Source organism: Phyllobates terribilis, unplaced genomic scaffold (assembly GCF_046119375.1).
Source record: "Phyllobates terribilis strain yellow unplaced genomic scaffold, ASM4611937v1 Scaffold_2__4_contigs__length_985480577, whole genome shotgun sequence".
Taxonomy (NCBI): domain Eukaryota; kingdom Metazoa; phylum Chordata; class Amphibia; order Anura; family Dendrobatidae; genus Phyllobates; species Phyllobates terribilis.
In genome coordinates, this window is record NW_027362762.1 from 390,867,480 (window position 1) to 390,888,899 (window position 21,420).

General features: G+C 47.1%; 1 protein-coding gene across 5 annotated transcripts in view; it reads left to right on the forward strand.

The window, feature by feature from the left end:
* AFF3 (ALF transcription elongation factor 3) overlaps nucleotides 1-21,420 on the forward strand; it is a 563,963-nt gene that overhangs the window by 105,793 nt on the left and 436,750 nt on the right. The gene's annotated exons all lie outside the window — the stretch shown is intronic.

Sequence of the window (21,420 nt, forward strand, 5' to 3'; positions counted from 1 at the left end):
CATCCAAAACCTGACAAATTCAATGGACGAGAGAGTTCAGAAGCTCCTTTCGAACAAGGGGTCCTATGTGAAAATGTAACATCACCTAGAATAAAGTTTTGAGTTGAAAACTGTTTGATTTCAGTTTCTAACAACCTGCTAATGCTTATAATTTCAAAAATGACCATTTTTTTGGTCTTTATTAAAATGAAAAGGTTGATCGAAAAGTTTGGGGGATCTAAGAGTGTGGCAACCCAGTAGTCATGATTACTTCGAATTCTGACAATATGAGGGTCATGCTGCAGGTAGTGCAGCAAGAAGGCACTTATGTGCCTTGCGCATCTCGGAGCCCCAAAATTATTTTCCGGGCTAGATGCAGCTAAAAATTATTTTTAATTTTAAATCTGGTGAAGCTTTAGTATAGATGGCCTAATAGGATCAGTGCTGCACACTGCTACAAAGCCCAAATTATTTTCCAGTCAAGATACAGATAAACATGATTAGTAATTTGAAAGCTTAAAACGGTTGGTAGGGTGATTTTAACGAATCATCAAGCTTTTACTCTCCCCAGGATGACACAGGGGTAGAAAAGTCGTTTCGGATCCATGATTTGTTCATCTTTATGAACGTGAGTCTGTCTACATTATCAGTGGAGAGCCGCGTGCGCTTATCTGTCAGCACACCACCAGCAGCGCTGAACACACGTTCAGACAGAACGCTGGCTGCGGGGCATGACAAGATCTCCAAGGCGTAAGTGGCTAGCTCCGGCCATTTATCCAGATTGGAAGCCCAAAAAGAGCAAGGGTCCAGTGACACAGTCGTGGCTTCAATGTTTACTTGGAGATACTCCTGTACCATCGTCTCTAGGCGTTGACTATGTGTCAGACTTCTTGTCTCCTGTGGCCTTGCAAAGGATGGGCTAAAAAAGTGGTGAAATGATTCCGCAAAATTGATGTTACCAGCAGATACTGTGGTTCTGTTACGGCTTGAGTGCTGAACACTTGACGGTCCCACGGTTGGCAAGTTGGAACTGTGAGATTCACTACGTGCACCACTGGTATTTTGTGGAAAAGCACATGTAAGATTCTGCAACAGTCTCTGCTGATACTCCTGCATGTGTGCATCCCTTTCTATGGCAGGAATAATTTCTGCAAATTTACTTTTGTACCGGGGATCTAACAGTGTGGCAACCCAGTAGTCAGGATTATTTCTAATTCTCACAATTCGAGGGTCATGTTGCAGGTAGTGCAGCAAGAAGGCACTCATGTGTGTTGCGCATCCAGGAGCACCAAGTCCCTGTTGTGTTGGTGGCGAGGTAACAATCATGCTTCCTTCCTCTGTCCTCTCCCCCCAACCTCGCACAACAGAAATGTGATCAAGGTCTCCCTCATCTGATGAGTCTTCCATCAGTTCGTCCTCCACTTCTTCCTGGGCTCCTGCACCTTCCTCACTAGTTTTGCTGCTACCATGCGCCCTGGTAAAACCATCTCCCCCACCCTCACATGCCTGCCGCCTTGGTGCTGCCGACCGTCTGGACCTTGCAGATGTTAGCCCTTCCGCATACAACTCCTCCTCCTCTACTTCCTCCACCTCCTCTTGTGCCACCACCTGACTCCGAATTCTGTTTAACATGTGCTCCAGCATGTAAATCACCGGAATAGTCATGCTGATAATGGCATCGTCAGCACTAAACATCTTCGTCGCCATTTCAAAACTGTGCAGAAGGGTGCATAGGTCCCTGATCTGAGACCACTCCTCCAGCGTGATTTGCCCCACCTCTGAATCTCGTTGGCCCAGGCTATACGTCAGAACGTATTGCACCAGGGCTTGTCGGTGCTGCCACAGTCGCTGCAACATGTGCAGAGTTGAATTCCACCGGGTAGGCACATCGCATTTTAGCCGGTGAAGTGGCAGGCCCAACGACTTCTGTAGAGATGTAAGTCGCTGAGCTGCGGGATGCGAACGGCGGAAGTGAGCACACAGCGACCGTGCCCTCTGCAGAAGGCCATCTAGTCTGGGATAGTGGGCTAAAAATTGCTGGACAACCAGGTTCAACACGTGAGCCATACAAGGCACGTGTGTGACATTGCCCCGGCGAAGGGCCGCACCCAGGTTTGCAGCATTGTCGCACACGGCCTTCCCTGGTTTCAGGTCCAGTGGAGACAACCATTCATGAAATTGGTTCTCCAGAGCTGACCACAACTCCTCAGCTGTGTGACTCACATTTCCCAGACATTTCAATGTAAAAACCGCCTGATGACGTTGAGCCCTACTGCCAGCATAGTAAGGAGGTGTGCAGGATCCCTTCTGCGCAGTTAGAAAGCTTGTGGCATGACCAGACAGGCTTTGGGTGCAGGTGGAAGACCGAGAGGAGGTTGAGGAGGCAGAAGCAGTGGAGGAACTTTGACATAAAGAGGATTGACACACAACTCGTGGGGACGGCAAGACTTGGACAGCAGCCCCTTGTCCTGCTGTCACCATAGTTACCCAGTGCCCAGTCAGCGACATGTAACGCCCCTGTCCATGCCTACTCGTCCAAGTGTCTGTGGTGAAATGCACCCTGTCACACACAGAGTTTCTCAAAGAAGCGGTGATGTTGTGTGCGACATGCTGGTGGAGCGCAGGCACACCTTTCTTTGAGAAGTAGTGCCGACTGGGCATCTGGTACTGGGGCACTGCGACGGACATAAGGTCTCGAAAATCCTCTGTGTCCACCAGGCGGAAAGGCAGCATTTCTGTAGCCAAGAGCTTGCAGATGGTGAAATTCAACCTCTTAGCTTTCTCATGGCTAGGAGGAAATGGTCTTTTACTTGTCCACATCTGAGGGACCGAGGGCTGGCTATTGTGCTTAGACGGGGTTGATAAGGGTGTCCCCGGCAAACTGCCGGTCTGTGAGGAAGATGCAGGCGGACATGTTAGGTTGCCTTGATCCAAAGGTGGTGCTATCGATGTCGGACAGCGCTCAACACCAGCTGGTGTTACCACCTCCAAAGAAAATGATGACCTGCCAATCACGCTGGCTGTTGCGGGTAAAGAGGTGGCAGGTCTGCGCCCCAAAACAGGTGTGACTGCTGTCCCCCCAGTCACAGAGGATGAAGAGGCCGCGGATGCACAAGATATGGCAGACGGTGATTGGCCCGGCCGGCTAGGCCGCATTGTAGCACACTGAGCTTCCCACTGCAACTTATGCTTCATGTCCATGTGCCGGTTCATGCATGAAGTACTCAAACTATGTATTTTTTGGCCTCTACTTAGCTTTTGCTGACAAATGTTACAGATAACACGAGTTGGGTCATCTTTATCGATCTGAAAAAATGCCCAGGCTATGCAAGGCTTAGCACCCATGCGACCTGAAGAGCCACCACGACTTGTGGTGAGAGGCAGAGTTGTGTTTGAGGATGCAGTTGTTGACGTGCTTCCAGTACTACGTCTCTGTCCAGGAAGGCGCAACCTGACCTCGTCGTCACTAGCATCTTCCTCCACCTCCTCTGCTGACCTCATCTCTTGGCTGACTGTGGGTTGACAGTAAGTGGGATCTCCGACCTCATCATCATCACCCTGTGCGTTATCACACCCGTCGTCCTCAGAGCCAACCTGTTCCTGCCCTGACAAAAAACTAAAGTTGTCGCTCCAATCAGGTATTTGAGTCTTATCATCGTCTTCCTCATTGTCTCCACCAACAGGAGTTACAGTTTGGGAATGAGGGTCTACATTATGGTCAGAACCTTCTGCGTCTGGTCCTGGATCCGACTCATAAAGATTCTGGGCATCAGTGCAGATCATTTCCTCGTCTGGATTCACAGAAGCGCTGGAGTCGACCTCTGATTCCCAGGCTATAGTATGAGTAAACAGCTCTGCAGACTCAACCATCTGTTCTACCTCATACTCAGACGGGCAGCTGGAGATTTGGGAGCTGTGAGGAAGCAAGTGCGATTTGGGTGACACCTTTGAGGACTGGAGTATTTGTGATGTTGAAGTTGATGTGGAGGAGAGCCCACTTAAAGGAGCACTTGATATCCGTTGAAGCACCTGCTGTTTTTGTGCCTCATCTGGAATTTGTAGCGATTGGCGTGGCCGTAAGAAAGGGATCTTATCACATTGTCCGCTAAAAGAAGTAGACATTTTAGTTTGGCTGGAAGATGGTCTTTCTTCTGCAGATGTTACTGTTGCTTTAACACCTACCCCACGGACACAACCTTTTTTCCCCTTCCCAACACGCCTATTCCCCTTTCCACCAGCAGCAGGCCTTTTTCCACTCATTTTGGTGGTTAACTAATTCACAACTCTGGAGTTGTTTGCACAAAAAAACAATGGATGGTAACCGAGCAGAGCTGAGTGGCCAAACTGTGGTATTAGGCCAAAACTATTGGCTGGGTTAGATGCAGAAAAAAATTATTTTGAATTTGCAACCTGATGGAGGTCAGTATAGATGGACTAATACAAATAGTCCCACACACAGCTAGAAGCCCAAATATTTTTTCAGAGGTACTGTAGATGCAGATAAAAATTAGTTTTAATTTGCAACCTGATGGAGGTCAGTATAGATGGACTAATAGAGAAAGTCCGACACGCTACTAGAAGGCCAAATATTTTTTCAGAGGTAGATGCAGAAAAAAATATATTCAGTTTGCAACCTGATGGAGGTCAGTATAGATGGACTAATACAAATAGTCCCACACACAGCTAGAAGCCCAAATATTTTTTCAGAGGTACTGTAGATGCAGATAAAAATTATTTTTAATTTGCAACCTGATGGAGGTCAGTATAGATGGACTAATAGACCAAGTCCCACACACTGCTAGAAGCCCAAATATTTTTTCAGAGCTAGATGCAGAAAAAAATTATTTTTAATTTGCAACCTGATGGAGGTCAGTATAGATGGACTAATAGACCAAGTCCCACACACCGCTAGAAGCCCAACTATTTTTTCAGAGCTAGATGCAGAAAAAAATTATATTCAATTTGCAACCTGCTGGAGGTCAGTATAGAAGGACTAATAGAACAAGTCCCACACACTGCTAGAAGCCCAAATATTTTTTCAGAGCTAAATGAAGAAAAAAATTATTTTTAATTTGCAACCTGATGGAGGTCAGTATAGATGGACTAATAGACCAAGTCCCACACACTGCTAGAAGCCCAAATATTTTTTCAGAGCTAGATGCAGAAAAAAATTATTTTTAATTTGCAACCTGATGGAGGTCAGTATAGATGGACTAATAGACCAAGTCCCAAACACCGCTAGAAGCCCAAATATTTTTTCAGAGCTAGATGCAGAAAAAAAATATTTTTAATTTGCAACCTGATGGAGGTCAGTATAGATGGACTAATAGACCAAGTCCCACACACCGCTAGAAGCCCAAATATTTTTTCAGAGCTAGATGCAGAAAAAAATTATTTTTAATTTGCAACCTGATGGAGGTCAGTATAGATGGACTAATAGACCAAGTCCCACACACCGCTAGAAGCCCAACTATTTTTTCAGAGCTAGATGCAGAAAAAAATTATATTCAATTTGCAACCTGCTGGAGGTCAGTATAGAAGGACTAATAGAACAAGTCCCACACACTGCTAGAAGCCCAAATATTTTTTCAGAGCTAAATGAAGAAAAAAATTATTTTTAATTTGCAACCTGATGGAGGTCAGTATAAATGGACTAATAGACCAAGTCCCACACACTGCTAGAAGCCCAAATATTTTTTCAGAGCTAGATGCAGAAAAAAATTATATTCAGTTTGCAACCTGATGGAGGTCAGTATAGATGGACTAATAGAATGATGCTATGCCCAAAAGATTTTACTTCACTAGGTGCAGTAAAAAAATTGGTATTCTATACACAGGTGTTATATCTTGCAACACAGATAGGCTACTCCACTGACTAACACACTCTGCAATAGGCCAAAAAGGATTAGCTTTGCTAGATTCAGCCAAATGCTGTGAAAAAAACTTGCACAGCACTGGCACAGACCTGCCTGGCAAAAACTGATAGGAACTCATGTAATCTAGTCCTGAAAAGGACTCCAATTACAATTAGTCTTTACTCCCACAACCTATCTTTTTAAGAGCACAGACCTCCCTGATAAAAGTCGTAGGAAATGCTGTAACCTAGTCCTTAAAAGGACTGCAATCACAACTATTCCCTACTCCCAAGCTATCTGTATATTTGTGCGAAAATTGGCTTGAAATTAACAAGGTATAGCGCACACAGCAACAGCGGTGCCGTCTAACACGCAGCTGCAGCAGTGAGAAAATGGTGGCGACGGGGAAAATGGCTTGGTCTTATAGGGCAAGGACATGTGACATACACTGCCAATGACACATGCCCTTGCTTGTGTGAAAAAAAGCACTTCGCTCCGTGTGTGCGCTGCTGATAGGCTGACAGATTGCACCTCCCCACTGCAAATGCGGGAAAGAGAAAAAAAATGGAGATCTTCATTGTTCCTGCAGAGATCCATCCCCTGCCCCTCCCCCCACCCCGCTGTACACTCAAACTGCGTATTAACATTAATTTTCATCATTACTGAGAAAAAATCCAGTTATGATTTTGGTGCACGAACAGTTATCGAACATAACCTCGAACAGCCGAATTTTTCTCAAATTGTTCGTGTTCGCCGAACGGCTCGAACACCGCCCAAAACAGCTCGAATTTGAGATTGGCGAACAGTTCGAGTAGAACAACGCTCATCTCTAGTTTTTACCACCATTCGCACCAACCTTCAAAGACATCTCTTGTCAATTTTCCTCTTTTCCCCACGTCCCGGGAGGTTCTTGATGGTTCCATGCTTGGCAAACTTCTTAATAACATTGCGCACTGTTGAAACTGGGATACCAAGGTCTTTGGATATGGCCTTTGTAATGCAGCGGCTTGCGGCATTACTGTAATGGTCCAGGGTGTGTTCTTGCTGACCATGTACCTCTCCCTCAGGTGACTGATCACATGACTGTGACATCAGCACAGGTCCTGTGCACACAGAAGGTCTGATCACATGACTGTGACATCAACACAGGTCCTGTGTGTGCAATGGAAGATATATAAACCCTGGTAGTTTTGAGACAGGGTGTGGAAAGGCGTGAGGCCTGTTCCCTGTGTGGGACACCGTTAGAGTGTGAGGCCTAGTGAAGCCTGGTGAAGCCTGAAAGGCAGAGGCTGGATCCTTATGTGTAAGAGATGCCAGTAGCCTTGGAGGGCAAGAGGCTTGGAAGACAAGAGTCCTGGAAGGCAGAGGCTGGATGTTATGTGTGTAAACATACCAGTAGCCTTTCAAGGTATGAGGGCTGGAGACCCCCATCTGGGAAGCCGTAAAGCCACAGCTGTGGCAGCACAAATCTGAAGCAGCTAAAACCCGGCAAAGGTAAAACACTGCTTGATGTGGACATTTATATTGTTACCTTGCTGAAGGCTGTATCTGGAGCCAAGTGGACATTTCTGTCACTGGAAAGGCTCTTGGACATTATATGTATAATATGTCGGCGAGCCACTGAGATGGACTCGATTATAAGCAGTTATGAAGTGTAATAAACTGCTGAATTGTGAAATACTGGAAAACGTGGCTGTGTGCTTTAATTGACCTGGTGAAGCGAGTGTTCCCCAGCATGATGACTAGCGCTGCCTTACACCTTATACCCTTTGGAAATCTTGTGTTTGAGTTATGATGTCCTCAGACAGCTCCTTTGTCTTCACCACTGTGACAAAGGAACAGGACCTACCATGTGGCTTTTTAAAACACTGAAGTCATCATTCATTGGTTTTTCATGTCACATGGGCACCGGCAATTAATCACAGGAGAATCTCTTTTGTGATTTACCACAGACAAGTCAAAATGTGTTTTCATATTAAATTAATGTAAAGGGTGCCAATACCAGTGACACAGCAAGCTTTAGGGTTTTCTATTTTTCCCTCCTATTGTTTTTGGTTTTAAATTATTGTATTATTGTATCATTTTCTCTTTTGTATTTAACACGAGTGCTGTATACAAAAAAACTGTTTCACTTGATTCATTTTTTTTCACGAGATATTCCACATTATGTACTTAAATTTCAAGGGTGCCAATAATAATGAGCAGGACTGTATATACAGTATGAGCCCAAACATAGCCCCTCCATATACCTTATGAGCCCCTACATAGCCCCCTGTATACAGTGTGAGCCCCCATATAGCCCCTCTATATGCAGTATGCGCCCCCACATGCCCCCTGTATACAGTATGAGACCCCCACATGAGCCTCCACACAGCCTCTTTATATATCATATGAGTCCTCATATAGTCCCCTGTATACAGTATGAGCCCCCACATAGTCTCCTATATACAGTTGAGCACCCATATAGCCTCCTATATACAATATGAGCCCCCACATAGCCCACTATACACAGTATGAGCTTTCACATAGCCTTCTAAATACTGTATGAGCCCCATATAGCCTCTTAAATACAGTATGAGCTCCCAAATAATCTCAAATGTACAGTATGAGCACTCACATAGCCCCTAAATGCAGTATGAACCCCCACATAGCCTCCTATATACATGCAAACATCCCATACACATGTGAAAAAAAACAACAATGCATACCCACCTCACTTCCTTTCCCCTAACGCTCTGCTCCTGTCTCCGGTGCACTGACTCTCCACACAGCAGACGCGATGAAGTGATGTCATCACGTCTCCTGGCTCAGTCGCGCACACTGATTGGTGGAAGAAGAAGCCTCCGTCCTCCACTTATTCATCTCTGTCTGCATCCTAGGATACAGATAGCGGTGACTGCGGGCGGTGGTGGATGGACGGCAGGCAAGGGAACAGTGCAGCCCTTCGGCTGTCTTGGTCCACTGGCCAGACAGGAAAGGCCAGTGGGTCAGATGTGACCCACGGGAAGTGGTGTGACCAGCTCTGTGTAGTTCAAGTATACTTTGTCTAAATTATACAGGATTAGTAAATTCTCTAATACACTGCTCAAAAAAATAAAGGGAACACTCAAATAACACATCCTAGATCTGAATGAATTAAATATTCTCATTGAATACTTTGTTCTGTACAAAGTTGAATGTGCTGACAACAAAATCACACAAAAATCATCAATGGAAATCAAATTTATTAACCAATGGAGGCCTGGATTTGGAGTCACCCCCAAAATTAAAGTGGAAAAACACACTACAGGTTGATCCAACTTTGATGTAATGTCCTTAAAACAAGTCAAAATGAGGCTCAGTATTGTGTGTGGCCTCCACGTGCCTGTATGACCTCCCTACAATGCCTGGGCATGCCCCTGATGAGGTTGCGGATGGTCTCCTGTGGGATCTCCTCCCAGACCTGGACTAAAGAATCCGCCAACTCCTGGATAGTCTGTGGTGCAACGTGACGTTGGTGGATGGAGCGAAACATGATGTCCCAGATGTGCTCAATCGGATTCAGTTCTGGGGAACGGGCGGGCCAGTCCATAGCCTCAATGCCTTCATCTTGCAGGAACTTCTGACACACTCCAGCCATATGAGGTCTGGCATTGTCCTGCATTAGGAGGAACCCAGGGCCAACCGCACCAGCATATGGTCTCACAAGGGGTCTGAGGATCTCATCTCGGTACCTAATGGCAGTCAGGCTACCTCTGGCGAGCACATGGAGGGCTGTGTGGCCCTCCAAAGAAATGCCACCCCACACCATTACTGACCCACTGCCAAACCGGTCATGCTGAAGGATGTTGCAGGCAGCAGATCGCTCTCCACGGCGTCTCCAGATTCTGTCAGGGCTGTCACATGTGCTCAGTGTGAACCTGCTTTCATCTGTGAAGAGCACAGGGCACCAGTGGCGACTTTGCCAATACTGGTGTTCTGTAGCAAATGCCAAGCGTCCTGCACGGTGGTGGGCTGTGAGCACAACCCCCGTCTGTGGACGTTGGGCCCTCATACCACCCTCATGGAGTCGGTTTCTAACCGTTTGTGCAGACACATGCACATTTGTGGCCTGCTGGAGGTCATTTTGCAGGGCTCTGGCAGTGCTCCTCCTATTCCTCCTTGCACAAAGGCGGAGGTAGAGGTCCTGCGGCTGGGTTGTTGCCCTCCTACGGCCCCCTCCACGTCTCCTGGTGTACTGGCCTGTCTCCTGGTAGCGCCTCCAGCCTCTGGACACTACGCTGACAGACACAGCAAACCTTCTTCCCACAGCTCGCATTGATGTGCCATCCTGGAGGAGGTCCCACAGGAGACCATCCGCAACCTCATCAGGAGCATGCCCAGGCATTGTAGGGAGGTCATACAGGCACGTGGAGGCCACACACAATACTCAGCCTCATTTTGACTTGTTTTAAGGACATTACATCAAAGTTCGATCAGCCCGTAGTGTGTTTTTCCACTTTAAAATTAGGGCTGACTCCAAATCCAGGCCTCCATTGGTTAATAAATTTAATTTCCATTGATGATTTTTGTGTGATTTTGTTGTCAGCACATTCAACTTTGTACAGAACAAAGTATTCAATGAGAATATTTCATTCAGTCAGATCTAGGATGTGTTATTTGAGTGTTCCCTTTATTTTTTTGAGCAGTGTATTTAATTTAATGTAATAGTTATTTCAAAGTGAGCATTGCTTGAGGAATTTAGTACCAAAAACATAGGGATAATAATGTGTAAAAATGACACCGAGTCACGAACAATTTATTATTACTATATAAGTTTTGGCATTTAGATTGGACAAGCTGGGAATGACAGCTGGGTGAACATAAGGCTAGAGATAGATGCACTGAAGACCTGCAGTGTTGGCATTTGTTTCTTTGATACATATGGCTATTTTAGAAATGACCTGTTTGATATTTGTGTTTTTTATGTTTGGGATTTTATCAAATGAGAAACAGAAACAAGTTCCTACCTTGCTTCAAAATAACAAAAGTTTTAAAACTTTATTTTTAAACTTGTATTGAAATGGTATGAAAAAAACCCCAAAAACTACAAAAGAGCATAAAAAGTGTCAAGACACAATGAATGACTTTTTTCCTGAAAAAGATAACGCTAGAGGGCAAGAGAGAAAAGTCATTGTTGTTCATCTTTATGGGGATAGGCCTGTGTGCGTAAGGCTAAGTACCCATGTAGCGTTTTTCAAGCGTATATGCTGCGGAATTTCTGCAGCGTAAACGCTTGTTAAACGCTAGGTAATCCGCCCCCCCATGGTCCCCAAGGGGATTCCGCAAGTTCTATGCCCATGCTGCGGATTTTTCCGCAGCGTTTATGCTGCGCTCAAAAATCCGCAGCATGTCCATTAATTTTGCGGAAGCGCGGCGTAATCGCCGCCATTGACTTGCATTGAGACGGACATAATCCGTGTCAGTACATTTGTACTCACAGATTATATGCGTTTCAATGTGCGGATGGTACCCAGTTCTGGAGGAGAGGAGACTCTCCTCCAGACCTGGGTACCAATATACCTGTAAAAAAAAGAATAAAATAAAAATAAAGTTTATATTCACCTTCCGACGGCCCCCGGTCTCCTTCCCTTTGCTTGCGGGAAGGACCTGCGGTGACGTCACAGTAATGTGACCGCAGGCCCTTCAGTGCAGTGTCCCGCGATCAGCTAGCAGACAGGAGCGAGCGCAGCTACACACGCCGGGCCATCAGAGGGTAAGTATAGGTTTATTTTTTTATTTTTAAACATTCTTACGGTCACACTATATAAATCCATGCTGTTAGCATGGATTTACACTGTGTTCCAAATTATTATGCAAATAATATTTTCTCAGATTTTCCAAAATTATCTATATGAATTGCAGTCATTGTAATTTTCCAGTCAAATAACTATTAGAGTACAATTGAAAGGTTTTTGCACAAACTGCCTATGATAACAGTATATTTTTAAAAAAATAAAAAACTCAAACTGCACTCAAAATGCATGTTCCAAATTGTTATGCACAGCAGAGTTTTCAACCTTTTCATTTTAATAAAGAACAAAAAAATGGTCATTTTTGAAATTATAAGCATTAGCAGGTTATTACAAACTGAAATAAAACAGTTTTCAACTCAAAACTTTATTCTAGGTAATGTTACATTTGCACATAGGACCCCTTGTTCGAAAGGAGCTTCTGAACTCTCTCGTCCATTGAATTTGTCAGGTTTTGGATGGTTTCTGCTTTAATTGTTTTGCATGAGGACAGAATACCCTCCCAGAGCTGTTGCTTAGATGTGAACTGCCTCCTGCCATCATAGACACTCCTTTTGATGATGCTCCAGAGGTTCTCAATGGGGTTGAGGTCAGGGGAGCATGGGTGTCACACCATAAGTTTGTCCCCTTTTATGCCCATAGCAGCCAGAGATGCAGATGTGTTATGTGCAGCATGAGACGGGGCATTATCATGCATGAAATGATCTCGATGGTCCAGATGGATGGAGTGGAGGATGGCTGGTTGATGGACACCCCATGCAAACACGGCTACGGCACTAACAAGGAGGAGGTGGAGTAATGTTTTGGGCTGGAATCATGGGGAGAGAGATTGTCGGCCCTTTTAGGATCCCTGAAGGGGTAAAGATGAACTCCATAATGTATGTTGAGCACTTCCTTCCATGGTTCAAGAAGAAGAACCGTGCATTCCGCAGCAAGATCATTTTCATGCATGATAATGCCCCGTCTCATGCTGCACATAACACATCTGCATCTCTGGCTGCTATGGGCATAAAAGGGGACAAACTTATGGTGTGGCACCCATGCTCCCCTGACCTCAACCCCATTGAGAACCTCTGGAGCATCATCAAAAGGAGTGTCTATGATGGCGGGAGGCAGTTCACATCTAAGCAACAGCTCTGGGAGGGTATTCTGTCCTCATGCAAAACAATTAAAGCAGAAACCATCCAAAACCTGACAAATTCAATGGACGAGAGAGTTCAGAAGCTCCTTTCGAACAAGGGGTCCTATGTGCAAATGTAACATCACCTAGAATAAAGTTTTGAGTTGAAAACTGTTTGATTTCAGTTTGTAATAACCTGCTAATGCTTATAATTTCAAAAATGACCATTTTTTTGTTCTTTATTAATATGAAAAGGTTGAAACTCTGCTGTGCATAATAATTTGGAACATGTATTTTGAGTGCAGTTTGAGTTTTTTATTTTTTTAAAAATATACTGTTATCATAGGCAGTTTGTACAAAAACCTTTCAATTGTACTCTAATAGTTATTTGACTGGAAAATTACAATGACTGCAATTCATATAGGTAATTTGGGAAAATCTGAGAAAATATTATTTGCATAATAATTTGGAACACAGTGTATATAGTGTGACCTAGTTGTCAAGCACTTTCCAAGTGATGCTAAAATCGCCTGGAAAGCGCTTGTCAATCCGCATGCAGAAATGCATGTGAAAAAGCTTCAAATCCGCATGTATTTGGCAGGAAAAACGCATGTACAATCTGCATGCGTTTTTTCTGCCAGGGAGATGCAGAAATGATGCAGAAATTTTCTGCTTCATTTCTGCATCGTGGGCACATAGCCTAAGGCTTCCTAAGTCAATTTTGGAAGATTGATAGTGATGGTGATAGAAATCCTGCAAAAATTTAAAACCTCTCAGATCTACCTATTTTTTGTTGGATGACAACGAAGAAATGATATTCCTATCTATAGGAAATGTTCTGTAAAGTGAGAATGATTATCATTATTTTTAAAGCAGTGCAAAGTATGATGGAAACATATGAGAGGAGAGTAATCTTCAGGCCTTAGAGTTCCTATCATCAATCTGAGACTGCCCGTTTTATTTAAAGGGAATCTGTCACCCCCTGGAGATATCAGACCTCTACTATGGGCATACAGGTTATAGAAAAGTAAATCTATACATACCTGTATGGCCCATAGTAGAGGTCTGATTGTAGAGAAAAGTGTTTTTATCCACACTGTTTTCCAAATCCCCGCCTAACTGTTTATTATTCCCCTAAATCCCCACCTATATGCTTAATTACCATATTCCCTAATGCTAGAGGGCAAGAGAGAAAAGTCATTGTTGTTCATCTTTATGGGGATAGGCCTGTGTGCGTAAGGTTTCCTAAGTCAATTTTGGAAGATTGATAGTGATGGTGATAGAAATCCTACAAAACTTTAAAACCTCTCCGATCTACTTATTTTTTGTTGGCTGACAAGGAAGAAATTGTATTCCTATCTATAGGAAATGTTCTGTAAAGTGAGAATGATTATCAATATTTTTAAAGCAGTACAAAGCTTATATGCCCATAGTATAGGTATGATATCTCCCAGGGGGTGACAGATTCCCTTTTAAAGGGATTGTCTGGTTTTCTGTTACAAGTCTGCAGTCACTCTATGTGACTGCAAACTTCTGAATTTTTGCAGCATGTGCATCGCACTCTGTCAGGATTCACGGGTATCACTGCCGAGACCAGGTGGTCAGTATGCAAACTACTGACCATATTCCGACGATGTGTATTGAGAGAGGCTGAGAACATGATGGGTCAGACCTAGATTGCAGATTTGTCTACAGATAATCTAGTAATGACACTGTTCAGAAGTAGGCCTAGTGTCCCCTAAAAGGGACCAACTTTCTAGAAAATTCGAGCCCAAACTTCTGGGTTGTGGAATCCAAGTATGTAGGGCGGGATCCCACAACCCTCTACTGGCGCTCTTGTAATGATGCTACCATTTGTCAACAGCTTTACAAAGTGCACAGCAGTGCTGGGTTAGTGGAAAAAGTGATATCTCACTCTTTAATTACAAGTGCGACCATGGAGGGTTGTGCAATCCCCTTCTGAATGCTAGAATCCCACAACCCGGTAGTTCGGGCCTGACTTTGCTGGGAAGTTGAGCTCTTTCAGGGGATATTAGGAACCTTTAAGCATTTTTTTTGCTAGATTATATATAGACAAATTACCAATCTGGAGCTGCCACTGTGTTATTAAATAAAGAGAACAATCACATATTGGTGATAGGTACTCTTTATGGCAAAGGAAGTCTGTAAGAGGTTCCAAAAGAGTCTGCCACCCTGTTAAAAAAGGACTCAAACATTATATGGATCCCACTGTTTTGTCCTATACTTTCATATTCATTAGTGGTTGCTAATCCCTGACCTTTGAAAGCAGGAGACAAATGGAGCTTTTTAGATGCAAATAGAAAAATTCTTTATTAAATCCATTTGTCTCCTGCTTTCATATGTATTTTGGAGTTATGCTGCTGTTGTGGCACACTCTCACTTATGGGTGTTGATGTGCCTCCAGCCATTATGTACCTGGGTTCTCTGTTACTAATCCCTGACCTTGTTGCAGCAGATATATGATCTGGTGACCAAGTTGCATTATTGTCTAGCAAAAGTCACATTGATTACTTGTATGTGCCATCCTAATGCTATGTGATATGTTGTTACGCCGTGCTATATGTGCTGTATATCGTCATCTAAATGTTATTGCCAGGTAGTATTGTGCCTCTTTAGCTAGGTATCTTTCAGCAATAATATAGCTATGTATGCGTTATGACATGTATATTATGCTGCATGGAGGTTTGATTGACGGACTATGTCACAGATATTGTTAGCAAGAAAAATATGCCTTATGCATGGTGTCGCTGGGTAGCGGATGTGAAGAGCTGCTTGCAGCAGTGAGGAGTTTTGCACAGTGTTTTAAAGAATTATTGTGCACCAAGTTATCAGTGTGATTGCTGGGTCATGCTGGTAGCATTTCGGGGAGTATATAAGTAAGTATTTTCCCACCAGTAGAGGTTAGACTCACCGATGTCACAAACTAACATAGAAAGAGGTTATGTTGGAAAAACATCAGTGCCATTAAGTAGCTAGAAGTGAAGGTGATTAAGCACTTGCTTTTGAGGTGGGCTACACTAAGGCTGTGTACCCACGATGCGTTTTTTAAGCGTTTCCGCAGCGGCAACTCCGCTGCAGAAACGCTTAAAAACCGCTTGGTAGAAGGTCTGCCATGTTCCCCAATGATAATCCGCATGTGCTGTGCACATGCTGCGGAAATTTCCGCTGTGGATTATCATTGCGGAAAAATCCGCAGCACTAGCAATTATTTTGCGGAAGCGCTGCGTTTTCGCCACCATTGACTTGCATTGGAACGCATGGAATCCGCATCACTGCATCTGTACATGCGCATTCCATGCGTTTCAATGTGCGGATGGTACCCGGGTCTGGAGAAGAGGAGACTCTCCTCCGGACCCGGGTACCATAGAACCTGTAAAAAAAAGAATAAAATAAAAAATAAATATTATACTTGCCTTCTGATGGCCCCCGGTGTGCTTGTCTTGGCTTGCCAGCAGATCGCGGTGGACTGAAGGACCTGGGCTGACGTAATTTAGTCATGTGACGGCAGGTCCTTCAGTGTACCGCGAGCTGCCGGCAAGCCAGGACGGATCGAATAAAGACTCCGGGGGCCATCAGAAGGTTAAGTATATATTTATTTTTTACCATTCTTTTACGGTCACACATGCCGGTTGCATGGATTTATATAGTGTGACCAAGTTGTCAAGCACTTTCCAAGTGATGCTAAAATCACTTGGAAAGCGCTTGTCAACCCGCATGCGGAAATGCATGTGAAGAACGCTTCACATCCGCATGTCCCTGACAGGAAAAACGCATGTACAATCCGCATACGTTTTTTCTGCCAGGGAGATGCAGAAATGCTCAGGAAAAAATCTGGAGCATTTCTGCATCGTGGACACATAGCCTAAGGCTCAGTTAGGTCCACAGAAAAGTTAAACAGTCTTTCAGCCTAAGATGTAGTGTGTGAGGTCAGACATAGGTGGAGTAGACTGGCCCTGCTGCATAAGAGTGTCCCCCATTTGAAAGCTCTGATATAACCACTAAAGAGGGGTATATAGTAGTCACACCAGAGGAGAAGCAAAGCTGATGCCCAAATGTGAAGAGGAGTCTTACACCATAGCTGAAAAAAAGGTGAATGCCTGTGACGCGCCCCCTGGGACATATTCCTTTTTGAGGGGAATACCCGGCACCGGATCAGATGGGGGGTTGTAGTCTCCGAGCGGCTGTGACCCGGTCCCGTGCCCAGGGCGTCAAGCTAAGTGTTATGTGGCAGTCCTACAGATGTTATTAAAGTTCTTTTGTGTCGACTACGCCACCCGTTGTGATGCGGTCACTGTGGCCGCCGCTGCTGCAGGGTCCGCTGAGGCTGATGGTGGGTGCGCAGCTTGGTGAGATAACCCCCAACGGGAGGGGTATAGCCTCAGAGGGGACAGGCGCAGAGGATGGGGGTTGTGGTGGTGCGATGCAGCCGGCAATGAAGACAGACTCGGGTTGTGCAGTTAAGGGTGTTTACTTACTGCTGATGTTGTACTGGTCACTCCAGCTGCTAGTGACCACCCGAGCCGTGCTGCGTCCACCAGGTCCTGGATCCGGTCAACCCCCAAACAAGTCCAGAGCGTGGCCCTGAGCTCTCCCTCTGTCCTTTCTTCAGCCGTCCCCACCAGTGATTCACCTAGGTCCAGCTCCCTCGGGCCTTCTTTTGGGACACCCTTGGCCCTGGGTTCCCTGACCCTTCATGTGGTGTGCCTTCGGGGTGAATGTGGTGGGTGACCGTGACAGACACTGCCCACGGTCTCCGGTCTCTGGCTGGGGAATGTCTTTACCCCCACCAGCTTGGGTTCCGGTACCCTGATGCTGACTCCTCACCCGGTGCTCTAATTTGGGTTCTTGGGTCCCTTCAGTCTTCCCTCTCTGGGTCTTTCTCTGCTCCACTCTCTCTCTCTCCAGGGCTGCTGTTTCCTTCTCTCTCCTCTCCAACTGACTTGTTCTCAGCGTCTGACCCTGATCTAAGTTGGTGCCCTCCTTATATATCCCTCTATGTGTGAGCTCAGGTGACCAGCACCCAATGAGCTCCTATCACTACCCAGACTGCTCCCCCTATCTGCCCCTACACTACATGGGATGTACCACCCCCCTCCCACTCCAGCCAGGAACAGGCTCGGTTGTACCTGCACATTTCTAAGTGGGAGTACCGTCGGCCTGCTCCTCTGGAATGGGATGTATGTAGTGCATGCAGTCTATCTGAGCTCAGTTCCACACTCCTTCCTTACCCGGGAGTGGAATATCACACCTCTGGGTTGAGGTGCAATACCCCTGTAGCAGCCGAATCCTCAGGGTGCTACATTCCCCCCTGGTAAATCACAGCACGTCCTCGGGCTGTAAGACATAAAACACCAAAACATACAAAATTTTTATATGAACATATAAAACATATAAACATTATATATATATAAAACTTTTTATATAAACATTCTCGTAGACTTCTCTTGTCTCTGGTTCCTCCTCCGGACACTGGGCAACGTGTGTCCGGGAAAAGTGCGACAGTCTCTTAGAAAAACTGTTTTTCTATAAAACCGGTAGGGGGCGCTTTAGGACGCGCAACTATATACAGGGAATATGGCCGCTCTCAGTCCTCGGCCAGGTAAGGAGGGGAAAGGGAATGGCTGCTCACAGTCCTCAGCCTGTAGGATGAAGGGGTTAACGGGTAACAGGTCACTGGTCCCAACGGGGACTTATTTTAGCAGCAACAGTTTCAGTTTCTTTATACCCCCATGGGGTAACTATTTACAGCTCCTGCTCTGCCGCACTCAACGGCGTCTTCCTCCTGCTCTTTCTTGATATGATGTTTCTTCAGACCCGTCCGGGTCCTCTTGTTATGGGCGCGGTGGTGTTAGCGCCCGGGTTGCCCGGGCCTTGCGGCCAGGCCTGGGGTATCTGGAAGGTGAAGGGCACCGTTAGGACGGCGGCGCCCTGGGCTACCTGGCCTTGCGGCCAGGCCGGAGGCTCCGCGGAGGTAGGGGGCGCTGTTGGTGATGCGGCGCCCGGGGGTACTAGGCCTTGCGACCAGGCTGGTGGTAATTCCTGCTTTGTCACGCTCCGGGTCGGGGCGCATGACGTCACAGGGGTCGCTGCGGCGGCTTCCGGTCGGGGCCTAGTCCATGGCGGTGACCTGGCGGCTACGGGCACAGCAGGGGGACTTTCGGGCTCTGCGACGGGGAGCTGGGGCAGGTAAGCGGTGTCACGGCTTGGGGTATAGGCGTCCCCTTTACCTGCCTCCATGCGTTCGGCTCCCTCCTCGGCGCCGTCTCCGGCCTTGGGTCCTCCTGCGCCATCCTCAGAGGCGGTCTGCTTCCTCTTCCAGGGTAGCGTGCTCCGTTGACTGGTCTCTGCTTGCTGGGTCATCTCCCGGCCCCACTCCGCCAGTATCTCGCGCTGTACCCGGGCCATCCTCCTTGCGAGGCCCTCCAGGGCAGTTTGTGCACACTCCCGGTCTCGGGGGAGCTGCGCTAGGATCTCCGCTAGACCTAGCGGGGTTGTGGACTCTAGCAGGCTCCTGACCATCGGGTCGGTGCTGCTCTGCTCGGCTTCCGGCAGGCTCCTGGCCAGCGGGCCGGTGCTGCTCTGCCCTCCTTCCTCGGTCTCTAGCAGACTCCTGGCCAGCGGGCCGGTGCTGTTCTGCTTTCTCTCCATCTCCGGGTGAGCTTCTCCGCTACTCCTTGTTAGACCTCTTGCCTCCGGGTGCGCTCGCTCCAGACTGCTCCAAGCGACACCCATCTTTTCTCTTCTCTTTCGTCTCCTCCCACTTAGAGGGCGGTCCCGGGGCAACTCGGTGACTGTCAGCTCCAGGGGGAGTTCTTTCACGCTGACAGACACCTCCAGCATCACAGTCTCTGTTGGTGGGGGCGGTTTCCACTTTTGGCGCCATTTTCTGTCCTGGCCCACGATGGGAGGTGGCCTCTTGCCCTCCTTTGGCACGCCCATAATGGCGTCCGCTGCTCTTCCAAGGCGGGAAATCTGCGGTTTTGGCGGGAAGCGTCGCCCAGTGGCGGGAAACTCTGCAGATGGCGGGAACAAGCTGGAAATGGCGGACAATCGGCGGGAAACGACTGGTGATGGAGTCCGATGGCGTGGACCCTCCGGAACCGGCAGGAGTCTTCTTTCTGAGGTAAACTTGCACTTTTCTTCAGGCACGCAGTACCCGGGTGTTGCGGGCACGTAATCCTGCCGACTACGCCAAAGTTGACGCGCCCCCTGGGACATATTCCTTTTTGAGGGGAATACCCGGCACCGGATCAGATGGGGGGTTGTAGTCTCCGAGCGGCTGTGACCCGGTCCCGTGCCCAGGGCGTCAAGCTAAGTGTTATGTGGCAGTCCTACAGATGTTATTAAAGTTCTTTTGTGTCGACTACGCCACCCGTTGTGATGCGGTCACTGTGGCCGCCGCTGCTGCAGGGTCCGCTGAGGCTGATGGTGGGTGCGCAGCTTGGTGAGATAACCCCCAACGGGAGGGGTATAGCCTCAGAGGGGACAGGCGCAGAGGATGGGGGTTGTGGTGGTGCGATGCAGCCGGCAATGAAGACAGACTCGGGTTGTGCAGTTAAGGGTGTTTACTTACTGCTGATGTTGTACTGGTCACTCCAGCTGCTAGTGACCACCCGAGCCGTGCTGCGTCCACCAGGTCCTGGATCCGGTCAACCCCCAAACAAGTCCAGAGCGTGGCCCTGAGCTCTCCCTCTGTCCTTTCTTCAGCCGTCCCCACCAGTGATTCACCTAGGTCCAGCTCCCTCGGGCCTTCTTTTGGGACACCCTTGGCCCTGGGTTCCCTGACCCTTCATGTGGTGTGCCTTCGGGGTGAATGTGGTGGGTGACCGTGACAGACACTGCCCACGGTCTCCGGTCTCTGGCTGGGGAATGTCTTTACCCCCACCAGCTTGGGTTCCGGTACCCTGATGCTGACTCCTCACCCGGTGCTCTAATTTGGGTTCTTGGGTCCCTTCAGTCTTCCCTCTCTGGGTCTTTCTCTGCTCCACTCTCTCTCTCTCCAGGGCTGCTGTTTCCTTCTCTCTCCTCTCCAACTGACTTGTTCTCAGCGTCTGACCCTGATCTAAGTTGGTGCCCTCCTTATATATCCCTCTATGTGTGAGCTCAGGTGACCAGCACCCAATGAGCTCCTATCACTACCCAGACTGCTCCCCCTATCTGCCCCTACACTACATGGGATGTACCACCCCCCTCCCACTCCAGCCAGGAACAGGCTCGGTTGTACCTGCACATTTCTAAGTGGGAGTACCGTCGGCCTGCTCCTCTGGAATGGGATGTATGTAGTGCATGCAGTCTATCTGAGCTCAGTTCCACACTCCTTCCTTACCCGGGAGTGGAATATCACACCTCTGGGTTGAGGTGCAATACCCCTGTAGCAGCCGAATCCTCAGGGTGCTACACCTGTATGTGACATACTGTGACTCTGTAGCTGTAAAGGGGAGGTGGCAGGTAGGTGCAAAATGCCAGATAAACTACTGTAGGACATTTCTGCCAAAGAGATGTGACTGTGGGACCCACACCACTTGGCAGAACAGGAAACTTTTATCCCCATTAGAATGGAGCAACAGTGCACATGTTCGATCACTATTCCATTCATTCCCTTTGGGCTGTTGAATGCTGCACTCGCTTATTCTTGCAGCCCCATAGAAAATGAGTATGGCAGTAGTCGGGCATC